Below are 16,967 nucleotides of genomic sequence, written 5' to 3'. Positions count from 1 at the left end.
TCCACATGTTAATTAGCAAATACACCTTGGCTAAGGAGGGTCTATTATATATGGCCTTTATGGACCTATCATCGGCCTTTGATCTAGTCAATCGTGCCAAACTCTGGGCAATTCTAATCAACATAGGGATTGACCCCCCTTTGGTAAACTACCTAGCGGCTCTGCATCAAGATCTGCGGGCCACTATTAGAACCAACAGTTAGGGTAGAACCACTAGTTTCTTAAGATCAAAACCAGGAGTAAGGCAGGAGTGCATCTTGGCACCCCTCCTATTCACCCTATATATAAATTCCCTCGAATCAACCCTGAAAGGGTCCACTTCTGACGTCCCATGTGTGGGGGAGTACATGGTGCCGGTACTCCTCTACGCGGATGACGCAGTACTGCTCGCCCACACCGGGGTAGGGCTGCAGAGACTCTTGGACGATTTTGGGGTATTTATGTCCTCCCTGGACCTACAGATAAATAACAAAAAATCGCACATCATGGTTGCCGGGAAACGTTCTAAAACTGTAAAGCTTGGAAAGTTTCTATGCAACGGTGAAGAAATTTCCAGGGTCCCGGTTTTCACCTACCTGGGCATCCTATTTGACGAAAGGGGCACTTGGAGGCCACAACTAAACGCTAAAGGCCTAGCTGTCACCAGAACAACTTCCGCTCTACTGAGCTTTGCTAAACGTTTGGGATCACGCCCAGTAGAAGCACTGCTGGCAGTTTACAAATCAAAAAGCCTCTCAATAGCAAGGTATGGTGCCTCCATATGTGGCTATCTGCCACAAGATAAACTCCAGGTGGTGGAAAATAAGTTTCTTAGATCCCTTCTAGTGGTCCCTCAATAAACCCCAGTACTGTCAGTCCATACCGAGGTGGGTCTTGGCTACATCAGTGACCAATTACAGCTGGCACCTCTGACCTACTGGGCCAAGATCTTGCTGAATCCCGATATTAGTCTAAATCATTCTATCCTCAAAGACTGTATGGCACTGGATAAAGTCAACAAAATCCTATGGTTGGCCTATATCAAAAACATCTTTTTTAAACTGGGGAGGCCAGAACTATACCTTGCCCCGAGCACCATCAATAAGGGCAATGTACTGTGGATCAAGAACAATTTTCTGGAACGTGTGGTGATGGAACGGGAGAAAATAGAGGTCCAAAATCCGGGTGTTAGGGCTAATTACATACTTCAGACCACCCCTAAACTGGAATCCTATCTGACCATCGTAACCTCCTTGTGAGATTTAGACTTAACATCATCCAGTTTCCTTGGGGAATTATCTAGTATGGGGAAAATCAGATACATCTACTCCCTGTAGCTCTGACAATTTCTCCGAACAGACACTGATTCACTTTATTATGTTTTGCGGCCATTATGATGAATGTAGGAAACTGTTTTTAATACCTATTTTGAGAGAAGCGGGGTTTACACAAGTCCCTCCCGCTCTCCGCTACCTACAACTCCTGAGTAGCATCAGAGTAATATTTGGGGTCGCAAGCTTTTTGGTTGCTGCTATGCGTGTTAAGTCTAGAAAACTGAAGTTAAACATGTGCTAATAACTACCATTCGTTAGTCTAACTATGAAATGCTCTAACCAATGTAAATATATGAATTGTTTTTATAAGAAATGTTTTTAATACATGAACTGTTGATTTTATATGTGATGAAATTACTTTTATGATTTTAATTAATCGAATAAAGCTTGCATTGACTTGACTTGGTCTGAAAATAACTCTCTTCATTAAAGAAAGGCTCTGAACTTGAACTGTGTTTACATTCACCAAAAAAAATCACAAAAATTTGTTCTGTTAAATACTCTTTTCTTCTTACTTTTGGCCTTCATAAAATAGATTGGTTTATCTAGTGATTGAATTCTGTTTAAAACTAAAATGAATAATGTCCTTTTTATTTCAAAAGTCTATTGAACATTGGATTCAATATGCTTCTTCTTTTTATAAAATAGTGCTCTTTTTATATTTTTTCACATCTTTTAGCAAGTTAAAAACAACTCTATTATTAAAAATATTTTTCTGATTTCTTTATACTGATTTTGCCTTTTTTTTACAATACATTTTGTCTTTTGAATATCATTTTCCATTGTTTCCTTTGCTTTTATTCATATTATTTTTTTCTGGTCGAACCATTCTTAGTACTTTGCACAGTCTGCACACTGTTTCTAGGCTTTGAACGTTTTTTAATAAATTATTTTGTTGTCTTACCGGAAGACTTTATCTTTTTACCCACATGATGTTGGTTATCCAATACTTGTTGTTGAATTTTCTTCAAATAATTTTTTTTTTCTGTCCTTTTCTCTTTCTTGATTTTTCAGGCATAATAAGTTTATTTTAATGATGTTAAACAATATCTGTAAAAAATAAACATAAATAAATGTATTTTAATACATTTAAAAAATAATACTTTTCTATTACTACACAAACACATTATATATAAAAACCATTTAACCACTTTCTTTTGTAATCACTAATTGGAATTGGAATTGAAGGTGTAAAGATAACTGTGCAGATGATTAGAGGTCTGCATGTGTAATGGAGAAGGGTTTGTACCAGTGTTTGTGTTAAACCCTGGGACATTATATGAGTACTTAGGCATTGACTGAATGATTAGAGTCCTGCAAGGAGAATTCCTGGATGAATGTATAAGTGTTTGGGTTTTGGTGCAGTGTTTGGATTACTACATGATGCTGGGTGGCCGACTGGAGCAGAACATGGGGTGTGACAGTGTATTTGCTGGAGTGTATATGTACTGCCTGAGTAATTAAAGATGTGAAAGACAAGTGTGTAGCTGGTTAGACGACTACATGCATAGTGGACAGGAGTTTGTACAAGTGCATGTGTTGAAGCCTTGGATACCAAAACAATGATTAGAGTACTATAAGGAGAGTGCCTGGGTGGTTCAGTTTTGGCGCAGTGAATGGATTAGTAGATGGTACTGAATAGGTCACTACAGGAGTGCAGGAGCAGTGACAGGGTGTTTGCTGGAGTCTATGGATACTGCCTGGGTAAATGAACGTGTCTAAGATAAGTGTATAGATGATTAAAGGACTGTATGCACATTGGACAGAGGTTTGTAGCACTTCATGTTGTAAGTTCTGTATGCTGCATGACTACTTGGGTACTGACTGAATGATTAGAGTACTGCAAGGAGAGTGTGTGGGTGAATTTAAAAGTGGTTGGGTTTTGGCGCAGTGAATGGATTAGTACATGGTGCTGAAAGGGTCACTAGAGGATTGCAAGGGGAGTAACAGGGTGTTTGCAGGAGTGTATAGTTACTGACTGGGGAATTGAACGCCTGAAACACAAGTGTGAAGGTGGTTAGAAGACTACATGCATAGTGCGTATGAGTTTGAAGCAGTCCATGTGTTAAGGCCCTGGATCACTGAATGAGTACTTGGGGACTGACTGATTGATTAGAGTACTGCAAGGAGAGTGCCAGGGTGCATTTATAAGTGGTTGGGTTTTGTCACAGTGAGCAGATTAGTACATGGTTTTGAAAGGGTCACTAGAGGATTGCAAGGGGGATAACAAGGTGTTTGCAGGAGTGTATGGACAGTGACTGGGGAATTGAAGGCCTGAAACACCACTGTGTAGGTGGTTAGAGGACTACATGCATAAGGCATAGGAGTTTGAAGCAGTCCATGTGCTAAAGCGCTGGATCACTGCATGATTACTTGCGTACTGATTGAATGATGAGAGTACTGCAAGGAGAGTGCCTGGGTGAATTTATAAGTGGTTGGGTTTTGGAGCAGTGAATGGATTAGTACACGGTACTGAATGGGTCACTAGAGAAATGCAAGGAGTATAATAGAGTTTTAGACAGTTATGTGTCAGCAAAGACATAAAGTAACCAAATGCTTTTCTCACAATGGTTGGCCAAATGCACACAGACTCACAGTGTGATTGTAGACATGCAACACTATTCCTTGGATTTCAGCAAAACAGACTCACTAGTCTGGAAGGGTTAAGGTGACTGCACACAGTGTACATATTTCACTACTTCACTCTAGTGTGAATACCTGACTTATTCTGCGAATGCATAAGCAATGACTGGCTTTTAATACTACTAAAACTTGACAACAGGATAGGTTTTTAAGCAGTTATGTGTCAGCAAATACATGAAGTAAGCAAATGCTTCTCTCACAAAGGCTGCCCAAATGCACACAGACTCACAGTGTGATTCTAGACAAACAACACTATTCCTTGGATTTCAGCAAAACAGACTCACTAGTCTGGAAGGGATAAGGTGACTGCACACATTCTACATATTTCACTACTGCACTCTAGTATGAATACCTGACTCAATCTGCGAATGCATAAGCAATGACTGGCTTCTAATACTGCTAAAACTTGACAACAGTATAAGTTTTCAGCAGTTATGTGTCGACAAATACATGAAGTAACCAAATGCTTCTTTTACAAGGGTTGCCCAAATGCACACAGACTCACAGTGTAATTCTAGAAAAGCAACACTATTCCTTGCACTTTAGCAAAACAGACTCACTATTCTGGAAGAAGTAAGGTGACTGCACAAATTCTACAAATTTCACTACTGCACTCTAGTGTGAATACCTGCCTCATTCTGCAAATGCATAAGCAATGACTGGCTTCTAATACTACTAAAACCTGACAACAGGATAGGTATATAAGCAGTTATGTGTCAGCAAATACATGAAGTAACCAAATGATTCTCTCTCAAAGGTTGCCCAAATGCACACAGACTCACAGTGTGATTCTAGACAAGCAACTTTAGCAAAACAGACTCACTAGTCTGGAAGAAGTAAGGTGACTGCACAAATTCTACATATTTCACTACTGTAGTGTGAATACCTGACTCATTGGGGGAACCATTTGACCTCTGCAAGCCTCTTGCCGCCACTGTGCCCAGACGCCTACCTGCTTTGCCTGCTTACATTGCCCTCGGTAGAGTGCACTCCCGCCTCCCGCTGCCTGACTCCCTTGCCATCTAGGAGTCCCGGCAGCCGAGTGGAGCGTGGGACGGGGGGGGAACGAAAACTACAACCCCCAGCATCTCGAGCGGCGCACTCCGCATCACCAGCGCGCCAGGAGGCGCTGAAATAGCGCGTCACCCCAGTCGAGGGGGGGGGACCATTTGACTTCTGCAAGCCTCTTGCCGCCACTGTGCCCAGACGCCTACCTGCTTTGCCTGCTTACATCGCCCTCGGTAGAGTGCACTCCCGCCTCCCGCTGCCTGACTCCCTTGCCATCTAGGAGTCCCGGCAGCCGAGTGGAGCGTGGGACGGGGGGGGGAACGAAAACTACAACCCCCAGCATCTCGAGCGGTGCACTCCGCATCACCAGCGCGCCAGGAGGCGCTGAAATAGCGCGTCACCCCAGTCGAGGGGGGGGAACCATTTGACTTCTGCAAGCCTCTTGCCGCCACTGTGCCCAGACGCCTACCTGCTTTGCCTGCTTACATCGCCCTCGGTAGAGTGCACTCCCGCCTCCCGCTGCCTGACTCCCTTGCCATCTAGGAGTCCCGGCAGCCGAGTGGAGCGTGGGACGGGGGGGGGAACGAAAACTACAACCCCCAGCATCTCGAGCGGTGCTCTCCGCATCACCAGCGCGCCAGGAGGCGCTGAAATAGCGCGTCACCCCAGTCGAGGGGGGGGAACCATTTGACTTCTGCAAGCCTCTTGCCGCCACTGTGCCCAGACGCCTACCTGCTTTGCCTGCTTACATCGCCCTCGGTAGAGTGCACTCCCGCCTCCCGCTGCCTGACTCCCTTGCCATCTAGGAGTCCCGGCAGCCGAGTGGAGCGTGGGACGGGGGGAAGGAACGAAAACTACAACCCCCCGCATCTCGAGCGGTGCACTCCGCATCACCAGCGCGCCAGGAGGCGCTGAAATAGCACGTCACCCCCGTCTCGCGGGACGCCGGGCGAAGCCCGGGCCAAGGGCGGGCCCGTTTTAGCCCGTTCCAGACCGGGTAAGACTGGTCTGGGCCACCCCACTAACATTTCTCCACATCTGTCACTGTTCACTCAGGACTTCTTGATTTCCTTATATTATTTCTGGTTGTGTATTTGTCTTTATTGTATTGTATAAGCATGTCTCCTAGAATCACCCGAAATAGTAAAGCTGCGCATGCTGCCCAGATCATAGGTCCTATAGATCAATTCATTGCAAAAGCTAATGACGCTATTAACCAAGGTGTGTTATTATTAGAGAGAAGGGTTTCTCAAGATCTAGCTATGGCCAGGCGCTCTTCATTGGGCCTACTGGCCTCTGCTTTAACACCACAACGTCCCTTGGTGCCTGACTCTCAATATGAAACTCCGTCAGTACCAGGGACAGTGGATTTATCAGTATCTATTGACCTTTCGGTAACACAAATATCCCAGCTTTCTGCACCTCACCCCTCAAGATCGATCGAGAGAACTCCTATACTTTTTACCAACTTGGAGGAGAATCCTCTATCCCCGAACACTAGGGGCCAACGGGAAAGTGCAATCCCGAAAAACAGAAAGGGGCAAAAAGATAATAATAACCCTCCCCCGAATACCACTGACTCGCAACAGGTTCTTCAGCCCCAATTTAACGATGATTCACTTTTATTAACTCAGCCTTTACCATTACCGGAAATTTTAAATCAGCCGAACATCTTAACGCTGCCAGAAATAATTGATCTTTCATCTGACAATCGTAGCACTGTCCCGGAAGGTACCACAGGCAATGGGCGAACCTCTCTGCCGCAAGATACGCCTATTTTAGCCTCCATAGAGGCTCTAATTAAATTTCATCTTAACCCCATTAAATCGACTCTATTTAAGATTGAGAAATCACTAGCTGCATTGACAATTGAATTAAAAACTAACAACAGTACGACCACCATGCTTGCAGCTCCATTGAACCGGCAACCTAATTCAATACCTATTTCAAAACCGACAAAGTCGGGGGCCACGCTCCCCAAACAAATTCTACAAGTTCCCAAAGTGGTGACTACCACAGCGGTGGTTCATCAGAAACCTGCTCACACAACCAGCCTCAACCCACAGCAAACTTCATCTAATCTAGTTACAAAACAACCTGTTATCCCTTCTTTGCCCGGTCCCCCTGTACAAAAGGCCACCTCTACCGGTCCACCACCAGCACGCCCCGCAGCTAAAACACCAGTCAATAAAAACGCGGCCTACAACATAAGGCGCAATGCCCCCCGCTCAGCTCACCTCCCTCCAGAAGCAACACCGTACGTAGTTATTATGACCGGGGTTCCCGCGTTGCATGTCAACTCTGAGGAACCCGGTTGGTCCTTAAAAAATAAGGTTCTTCATTGGTTGTCGTTGAATCGGCCACTTCCCCCATTTGTCAACAACGGCGTTGTCTCAGTCCGTAGAGTTCCCTGGGTAGGGAAGGAGAAAAAAACCATCCCAGGCGATTGTATCATAATAACTTTCGAAGGCCCCCAAATCGTAGAATATATCTGCCCATGGGGTGCCCAAACCTCTTCGGAAGGAATTGGCACGAAAAGGTTAGCTTTCTTCTACCCCCCAGCCAATCTCCTTCCACCGGCCCCTGAGTGGAACTGGACTCAGGTAGGGAACCGGCATAGAAACGCGGACTGGATAAACTGGCAAGGACAAGGAGGCAGAAACATCATGCCTTCTTTGGATTGGAGAGGAGTCCCTACGTCTAACAGGTTTGACTGTTTAGAGATGGTGGACTGACCACCAATAGCCAAAGTCCTGGCCGATTGGAACTCCTCCACTTTAGAGTCCCCACCCCCGATGCCAGTAATTTCCTCTGTCATCCAAAAACTGTCGCCCATACTTACGTCCCTACCATTACCAGTTATGTTAACTGTTTCAGAGGATGTTTGTACCTTCCAACATGTTGGCTCTCAGCCTTACCCTCATTCCAACAACCTGTGTGTTAATCATCATGAAAGTTTGACCCTGTCTCCCAGCACTGTCTCGAGTTCAACACAAGGCAAACTACTCCATAATGGACGGGTAGCATTTGCCAACGGACCACCAGTGACCACCTCACTGCCGATATTATTCTGGAACGTAGCTGACCGGCGACCCAGGATGCTATCGGCATCATGGTTGGCTTTTGCTACCTCTCATACGATAATGTGCTTTCAGGAGACATGGATAACTGATCCACTGCACATACAAGGTTATGTAACATTCCACTCTCCCGCTAGTCCCTCAATACATGGCAGACCAAAGGGGGTCTTGCGGTATATGTATCCAATAAGCTTGTAGTTAAGAAAATTTCCCTTCAGTGTACTTCTTTGTATTACCAGATTCTTTTGATTACTTTTAAAAATGGTATCTCATATTGTTTTATTAATTTTTATAATAATCTTTTACCTGTAGAATGTGTTAAAATTGTCTCTGAAATTTCACTTTATGTAGGCGATCTATGTGCAAGGTTTGCATCAACTACATGTAATGTAATCTGGGGAGGGGATTTCAACGCACAATTGTGTTCCCACTATATGAAATCTGACTGTGGCCTCCTAGACGAAAACGATTGCCCTATGACACATTTTACTCACTCCTCTGTAGGAGATTCTTTTAATGGTAGTCTAATGTCATTGGAACTGACTTTTGCTAATGAACTTACCGACCCCCCCGTGGAATTTAATCCCACTTTTCATGGTAGGGGTTGTTTTAGCACCATAGATTTTATATTATGCTCTTATTCATTAAAGGGTACTGTTTCCCAGTTTAGCACAGGATCTGAAATTTCTGGAGACCATTTCCCTAACACAATAGTGCTATCTCTATCTATGAGTGCACCTCAACCTCTTAAGATAAGCCTTCTGGCCCAAGAAACATTGTCCATGGCCAAAAATAATGGGTACTGTGTGAAATGGTCAAGAATCGAACCAGTTGAAACATCAACTACTGTGATCTCAAATGCACTTCCTTGGATTAATACATGTTTAAATGAGACATCCTCCCCAGCGCAAATTATCACCAGTTTTGGGGAAATTCTGAAAGTCATCCAGAAGGTCCTCTTTCGAACCCGTAAACAAGGCTGTTCCAAGGAGCCAGGCTGGTTCAATACGGCTTGCAGAAAAGCTTTAAACGCCTTAAAAAAAGAGCTACATAATCCAATTAGGGACCAAGTAAAAATAGCTAAACTAAGACTTGAATATAAGCAGGCTCAGCATAGCTGTAGGAGAGACCATAAGAACGATTTATGGGCCCAATTACACGAGAGTTGTAATAGAAAAGACAGCATTCTATTTTGGAAAACGGTAAAATCTCCCTTCCTGAGCGAGGGTAGTTCTCATCAATATTTGGATGTAGCTGTGTCTGCGGACGAGTGGGTGTCTCACTATTCTAAAATCTTTAGTGACCCCATCGCAGAAAGTGTCGCTCATCCCAACCTTGTACCCGAGCCCATTGAGAAAGGGGAATATCCTATTGACCTTAACTTCTCTCTTGATGAAGTTATAAGCGCACTATCTTCTTCAAAAGCCGGAAAAGCCCCTGGCCCTGATGGAGCACCACTAGATATATTTCTTTTAAACATCGAGTTGTGGTCTCCCATAATCACCCAGCTAATCGCTGCAGTACTAAAAGATGGACTTTTGGACTCTTGGTCCTCTTCCATACTGCTCCCAATCTTTAAAAAAGGAGAGAGAAATAACCCTGCGTGTTACAGGCCCATCTCCTTCCTGGATTCACTGGGTAAAGTCGCGGGCCGTTTAATCTTGGACCGCCTTCAGGACTGGGCGACAGAAAAGAACATCTTAACGGACCTACAGTATGGATTCCGGGAGGGACTGGGCACTGTCGAACAAGCACTAAACCTAACACTTCTAATAGGGAAAAATGCTGGAGTTAAACGGGGAAACCTTTTTATGGTCTACGTCGACCTCAGCGCGGCGTTTGATTGTGTAATCCATGCTAAGCTGTGGTCCATTTTGGACAAGTTGGGTGTTGACCCACCTCTTCTCAAATTCTTGCGGGAGCTTTTTACTGGCGCATCGGCTCGCGTAAGATTTGGTACTGGTGGAGAGTTGACACCATCTTTTCCAATAAACCGCGGAGTAAGACAAGGCTGCGTCCTCGCCCCCTTTTTATTTAACTTATATACCAACGGCCTGGAAGCGGCCATGCTAGAGGGGAGCCGGGATCTACCTACCATCAATAAGCGCCCGATACCAGCACTCCTCTATGCGGACGACTCCGTAATTTTTGCTAGGACCCTAGTGCAGCTTCAGAAACAGCTAGACAAATATTGCACTTTTATGCTTTCACTTGGGCTAAAGGTCAACAAGACCAAGACCTTTGTCATGCAATCAGGGCCCAAGGTAAAAAGCTCGAAACATCTTTGCATAGACCAATCAAAACTGGAACGCGTTACCGAATACCCCTACTTGGGCATCCTTGTAGACGATAAATTATCATGGAAAAGGGCGATGGTAAATAGAAGATTGCTCTACCAACGTGCAACTTCTGCCCTCGTCTCCTTTTCCAGAAAAATGGGCAAACCATCTCCCTCAGTACTGCTTAAAATCCACCAAGCAAAATGCCTGAGCATCGCCACATATGGAGCCGGGGTTTGGGGCTACGTAAAAACAGATGAACTACAAAAAATCCAAACTGGCTTCGTAAAATATCTCCTGGCTTTCCCGCGGAGCGCCCCCTCTTTTGGATGCCATATAGAGCTTGGGATAGACTATTTAACAGATTATGTTAGGTGTCAACCAATGCTCCTATGACACCGCATATGGACAAAGCCCCAGTGTCACCTTACGCGTGCCCTGATCTCAGATTGTCTCGAGATGTCGGCCTGGAAAAACATCCCATGGCTGTTTTACGTGGTCAATTTTCTGAAAGACCTTGACCTTACCCAGTACATCATCGAGCCTTCAGCCATCACTGAGATGAGTAGAAAAACCCTGAAAGATCACTGTCTTACTCACCTAAGGGAACTCCGTATGTCCGGTGAAGTATCTAAACAATCTAATGCCCATATTCTGATGGTTCAGATGTCTCTAGGTATACAACCATATTTATCGTATCACATATCCAACTATGAAAAGTACCTATTAACGAGGTTTCGATTTAATTTGTTTTTTCGTTTAGTTACCTTTCCTAAAATGTTAATCTGGTCATATGATTTGGATAAATGTCCATGCGACAAGGTCTCCCCCCAAACAACAATGCACATAGTACTGTTTTGTCACTACTATGCAGTACCACGCAGGCGCTGGGTTCTACCTTTGCTGCGCCAAATGGGGTTGAGGACCTGTCGCCCGGCGTTTTTAGCCTTGCAACAGCTCGATTCGCAATATGTGGCAAAGAATTTAGCTGTGTTTTTGAAAACTTGTATAGCCATTCGTAAAACTCTGGAAATGAATTTTGCCTGATTATCAGTACTAGTGCTGTAAATGAACAAAAACTGTATTCCTAAAATGTATCAATAACAATTGTGATTTTATGATGTATTGTTTAACTATGATGTACTTTTTATGATTGACAAAACGGTTAATCGAATAAAAGATTTGAACTGAACCTGACTCATTCTGCGAATGCATAAGCAATAAGTGGCTTCTGATACTACTAAAACTTGACAACAGAATAGGTTTTTAAACAGTTATGTGGCAGCAAACACATGAAGTAACCACATTTTTCTCTCAGTATCTATACAGTCCAGCAAACACCCTGTCATTCTCCTTGCACTCCTCTAGTGACCCATTCAACACCTTATACTAATCCATTCCCTGCGCCAAATGCCAACCACTTACAAATTCACCCAGGCACTCTCCTTGCAGTACTCTAATCATTCAGCCAGTACCCAAGTACTCATGCAGTGACCCATGCCTTAACACATGGACTGCTACAAACTCCTGTGCACTACGTATGTGGTTGTCTAACCACCTACACACTTGTCTTTAACACCTTCAATTTTCCAGTTAGTATACATACACTCTAGCAAACACCCTGTCACTCCCCATGCACTCCTCCTGTGACCCATTCAGATTGCATGCAGGAGATCCAAGATTTCGACAATGTATCCCTTATAAATTTCTTTTTTATTTGAGAGTGACTTGTCTGGACTTTCATATGCAGTCATCCACATATTGAAAACAGGAGTAAATCTTTAAAATGTTTAAGCAAAGGAATTTATGGATAAAGTACATCAGAGAGACAATCATTCAGAATCTCAGCTGATTAATTTGATGGCATGTCAGGGTGGTGCTAATGAATTTTGGTGTTGTAATCATGGAGAACTTAAATGTATGCTAAGGATTACCTTCCTTTTCTTTGTGCTTTCCTGGTGACCGTGCTCCTCCCCAACACTACTCCGGTCAAAAACACTGTGCACCTGGACATCCAGTGGACTACCTTCCTTTTCTTTGTGCTTTCCTGGTGACCGTGTGGGACTGCGAGCTGCCGAGGCTCTTCCCGCTGCTGCTCGCGGAACCCGCTCCGCGGGTCCCGCTTCGTGTGGGGCGTGTACTGCCTTGCTGTTACCTTTGTGACGTTTGGGTTTGGAGGCAAGCACCCAACGTTTGTGGCGGTGTTTTCTGGTGAACTACTTGTGCAGCGCTGCGAGCAGGGCGGGCGCAGGACTACAAGTCCCAGGAGCGCCCGCCTGCCCATATTGCTGACACCTGGGACGCTCTCCCTGCAGGCTCTCCCCTCTTACATTGACTCTATTTAATCAATAGTCTAGTCCTGCTGCGCAGGAGCACCTGGGAGAAGCCCGGGACAAGGGCGGGACCGCCTGTGGCCGTCAGGGGCCGTAAGAGGCTGGGCTGGGCCACCCCCTTGATATTTGGATAGCGGTACTGTGGTATAGTTACCAAATTGTGACTTATCCCCTATTTCTGTTCTCACTATTGAATGTTTTACAAGACCTGTTATGTTTAAGTGGGGTTGCTACTAACTGCAGCCTTAGGTTTCCCTCATACACGTTCCAATTATTCTCTTTTCTTATGCCCAAAATGTCTTTACCAGTAGTGACTCTTCTATCTAGTACGGTAGGGGCCTCTACTCTTGGTCCACTAGACAAATATTTTTCTAAAGTGAAGAATGAGGTCGATAGAGAGATTACGCTTGCAGAGAAGCGAGCTGGGTGCCGTCTCTCGATTGAGCTCTTAAAACAAAGACCACTTCTTGCTCCCCAGAGGGTGGACATATGCACCTCATCAGATCTAATTATACACAAAGAATCTGATGCTGAGTTATTTAGCACAGATGATATTCCGCTCATATTTCAAAATAACCATTCTGCCCTAGACAATATTATAGTCATCCCTGATCTTAATACTTCTGAGTCAAACCAAACATCTAATCAGCCAATTGACTTAAGTACTCCTTTACCTAATGACGTAGTACCTCTACATGATATAAATGTAACTTCCCCTGTGTTCACACCCTTAGGACCTGATCATCACCCGATCATTGTACTTGATAAAAAGTCCAAAACACCTTCTACTAAGGGATTTAATAGTGTCTCTCGTTCACCACCAAGAAAGAGGAGAAGGAAGGGAGGAATCAAGAAGGGGAATAGACTTCTCATTAGTAATATGTACTCCCCACACAAGATAACTAAAGAAACAGGGAATGTGGACTCAATAGGGCATCTGACTGCCAATTCGATATTTGCCCCAAATTACGAAGGGCTATTAAAGGATATCGATTGCCTTATTAAGGCTCTAATTCTCCCACTTACCGAAAGGGTTAAAAGGTTAGGAGGGCAAATGGATCAGATCCTGCAAGAGCAAAAGTTAGCAGCGTGTTACAAACCTAGTGACCAAAGTATAATGCATCCGGTAGTAAAACAGCCTTTTAGCAATCCACCTAAGCAACAGACTGCCACTTCTACATCAAATAATATGCCTACTGTAGTAAAATCTAATGTATTGGCGGGCACTAAACCTCCCACAGTTACTGAGAATACAAATAAGGAAAAACCCCATATAGGCATACCAAAAAGAGGCCATACTATAAATGAACCCCTAAGTAAGCCCACTCAAACAACTAGAGCAAAAATTAGAAATGTCGCAGACCTGCCCCCGGAATCTTGAAACTATGTCATTGTTCTTACAGGAGTCCCGGTCATGCCAGCTGGAAACACAGAACACAATTCCAGTCTCAAAAATAAAGTTATTCACTGGCTGCGAAAAAATAGACCACTTCCCAGTTAGGCGATGTAATTGGGTGGGACTTCGACCAAAGGATATTGAAGGGGATGTGATCATCGTCAATTTTAAAGACCATAGACTGGTCACATATATCAGTGACTGGTTCCCAGGGAGATGTGAGGGAGGCATCTCTACGCGCAATTTGAGCTACTTCTATCCGGAAGCTCTAATGATGCCCCTAAATAATAATCCACCAACGTTGAACACAAATCATCATCCCTTAAATAAACGGAGATTTGACACATTCTATAGACCAAATCCAATCTCGAATCCAGCTCACAGACATTACAACGGAAATGACTCCCCTTTTTTCCAACCCATGCCTACTCCTCATCTCCCTAAGATGTATAGACCTCATGGACCATATAGATCGAATTCAACTATGAATCCGGTTGCCCGCAGTTTTCACAGCAGGAATAACATCCCTTGCTTTTCACCTATGTACCCAAATCAACCATTGTTCAACAACAACCTTTATACCAATAATCCCAGGGAAAATTTCTATACCAATAATCCCAGGGAAAATTGGGATATACCACAATCAAATTTATTCCATCCTTTCTCTGGATTGGATGAGAATGAATGACTCAATGTAACATGTTTGAGGGAAAAACTGTCTGGCGGGTACCCGATGAATGTTGAAATGATAACAGAAGAAGCCCCAAAAATGTGTAATGTTAATAGTGATGATACAGGTCAAGTCGATCTTGCCAGCACACTTGGGGAGCTTAGGGCAAATGAAAACTACCATGAAACCGATAAAGGTAATGAAATCGTGGGGATGGGCTTCCCAGAAATAACTAAAGACAGTGAGCGATGTGCTAGTGGTGGATTAGATGAAACCTCTCGAAAAAATGGTCCATAACATTTTGGAACATAGCTGGCCTTCGGGCTAAGTTAGAGAATCCTGCTTGGAGGCTTTTTACTGAAAATTGTGACATCATATGCCTCCAAGAAACATGGACAGAGGGGGAACATCATTTGAGTGGTTTCATAACAGTCTCTATCCCCGCTGTAGCCTCGGCACATGGAAGAGCGAAAGGAGGTCTATGTATGTATATCTCAAATCGCTTAAATCTTTAAAAATTACAGCTATATTCCCACACATCCTTCTTTCATATTCATAATTTTTCGTTTGGTGGTTGTCGCTTGGACAGGTGGCAGAGTTGGAGGAGATCAAGACAGGCAGGAAGGGTTGGGGGCATTAGGAATAGCTTCGGACAGAGGGAAGCAAAGGAGCGAATTTGGAGGCAAGAGGTAGGCAGGAGACAGGGGTTTGAGCGGGAGGAATAGGCCAAACAATGTTGGGTAATAGTTGCTATGGGGATATTGCTTAGGGGCTGGGGGTAATAGGGTGGAATATGTTTTGAAGTATGATCTGTATATATAAATATAAATATAAATATAAATATAAATATAAATATAAATATAAATATAAATATATACATTACCATGTGACCAAGACTGTGGAGACAGTCGAAACGCGTAATGGCGGACAGGCTCAGCAACATGCATAAATAAAGCACCTTGTTGTTTGGCACCGAATCTGGGTTCAGCTCTTCGTTCTTTTAAGACCGATTGAATGAATAATTGGCGGCGCAGGCTTGTGCCAGGACAAGCATTGTTTAATATATATATATGTATATATATATATTCAATGAAAAAACCATTGGTTTTAGGCCATATATAGTTAGGGATTTGCATTTAGAAAACCTTATTTTAATCGCATAAAACCATTGAAATTCCATATATAGTTATAAGCGCTAACTATATATCGCGCACCCGCAATCCACTGCTGATGATGTCACATATTACATCATTCATGACATGGTTAGTGACATCACTGATGACATCACTGATGACATCTCAAATGACATCACTGATGACATCACTGATGACAACATCCAGTGACTGTATGTTTCTGTAAAGTTAAAATATGTCTTACATATTGAAGAATGAGTGGATGTATAAGTGTCTGGATGAAGGATTTACTAGGTGCATGACTGACTGATTGAGTGAGTGATTAAATGTGTCTCACTGAGTGCATGGGTTAGTGACTAAACTGTTTTAATTTGTGCATCATTATATCTGTTGTTCTACAAACTGCTGCATATGTTGTTCAGTAGCTATATGAGTAACTGTATGGGTTATTGATTGGTTGTCCAAGTATTTGTATGGGAAACTGAGTGTGTGTGTATGGGTGGCTGGGAGGTGTGTGACTCTGTACATAGATGTGTGAGTAGTTGATTCACTATATGTATAGATTCACAACTGCATGTGGAAACAGCTGTTTGGGCGGTTGACTGTGCATGAGTGTATTAGTGAGTGAATGGATATCTCAGTGCTACATGTCAAATTAAGTACATATGTAAAACACAGTACATGTGAGAGTTGACATCTATAAATAACTGTGCATAAGAGCTAGTGAATGTGTGAGTGGCTGTATGGATCATTGTGAACATGTATCAGAGATTGTATAAGAGAGTAAAGTAAATATGTGTTAGTATATGTTTGAATAAGTAAGGTGTGTATAACTGAATAGTTGAGAAAATGGAGGTGTGATTGATTTTTGGCATAACTGACTAGGTGTGTGAGTAACTCCATGGATGAGTGACTGTCTGTTTACACTGATTGTATCTAAGGTTATATTAGAGTCTGAAGAGGTTCATGGTATTATCACATGAATGATATCATCAGTGATGTGATCAGTCATGTCAAATGAGATGTTATCAGTGATGTCATCAGTGATGTCATTTGAGATGTCATCAGTGATGTCATCAGTGATGTCACTAACCATGTCATGAATGATGTAA

This window comes from Lissotriton vulgaris, chromosome 5, assembly GCF_964263255.1.
Source record: "Lissotriton vulgaris chromosome 5, aLisVul1.2, whole genome shotgun sequence".
Taxonomy (NCBI): domain Eukaryota; kingdom Metazoa; phylum Chordata; class Amphibia; order Caudata; family Salamandridae; genus Lissotriton; species Lissotriton vulgaris.
This window is presented reverse-complemented; position numbering follows the sequence as displayed.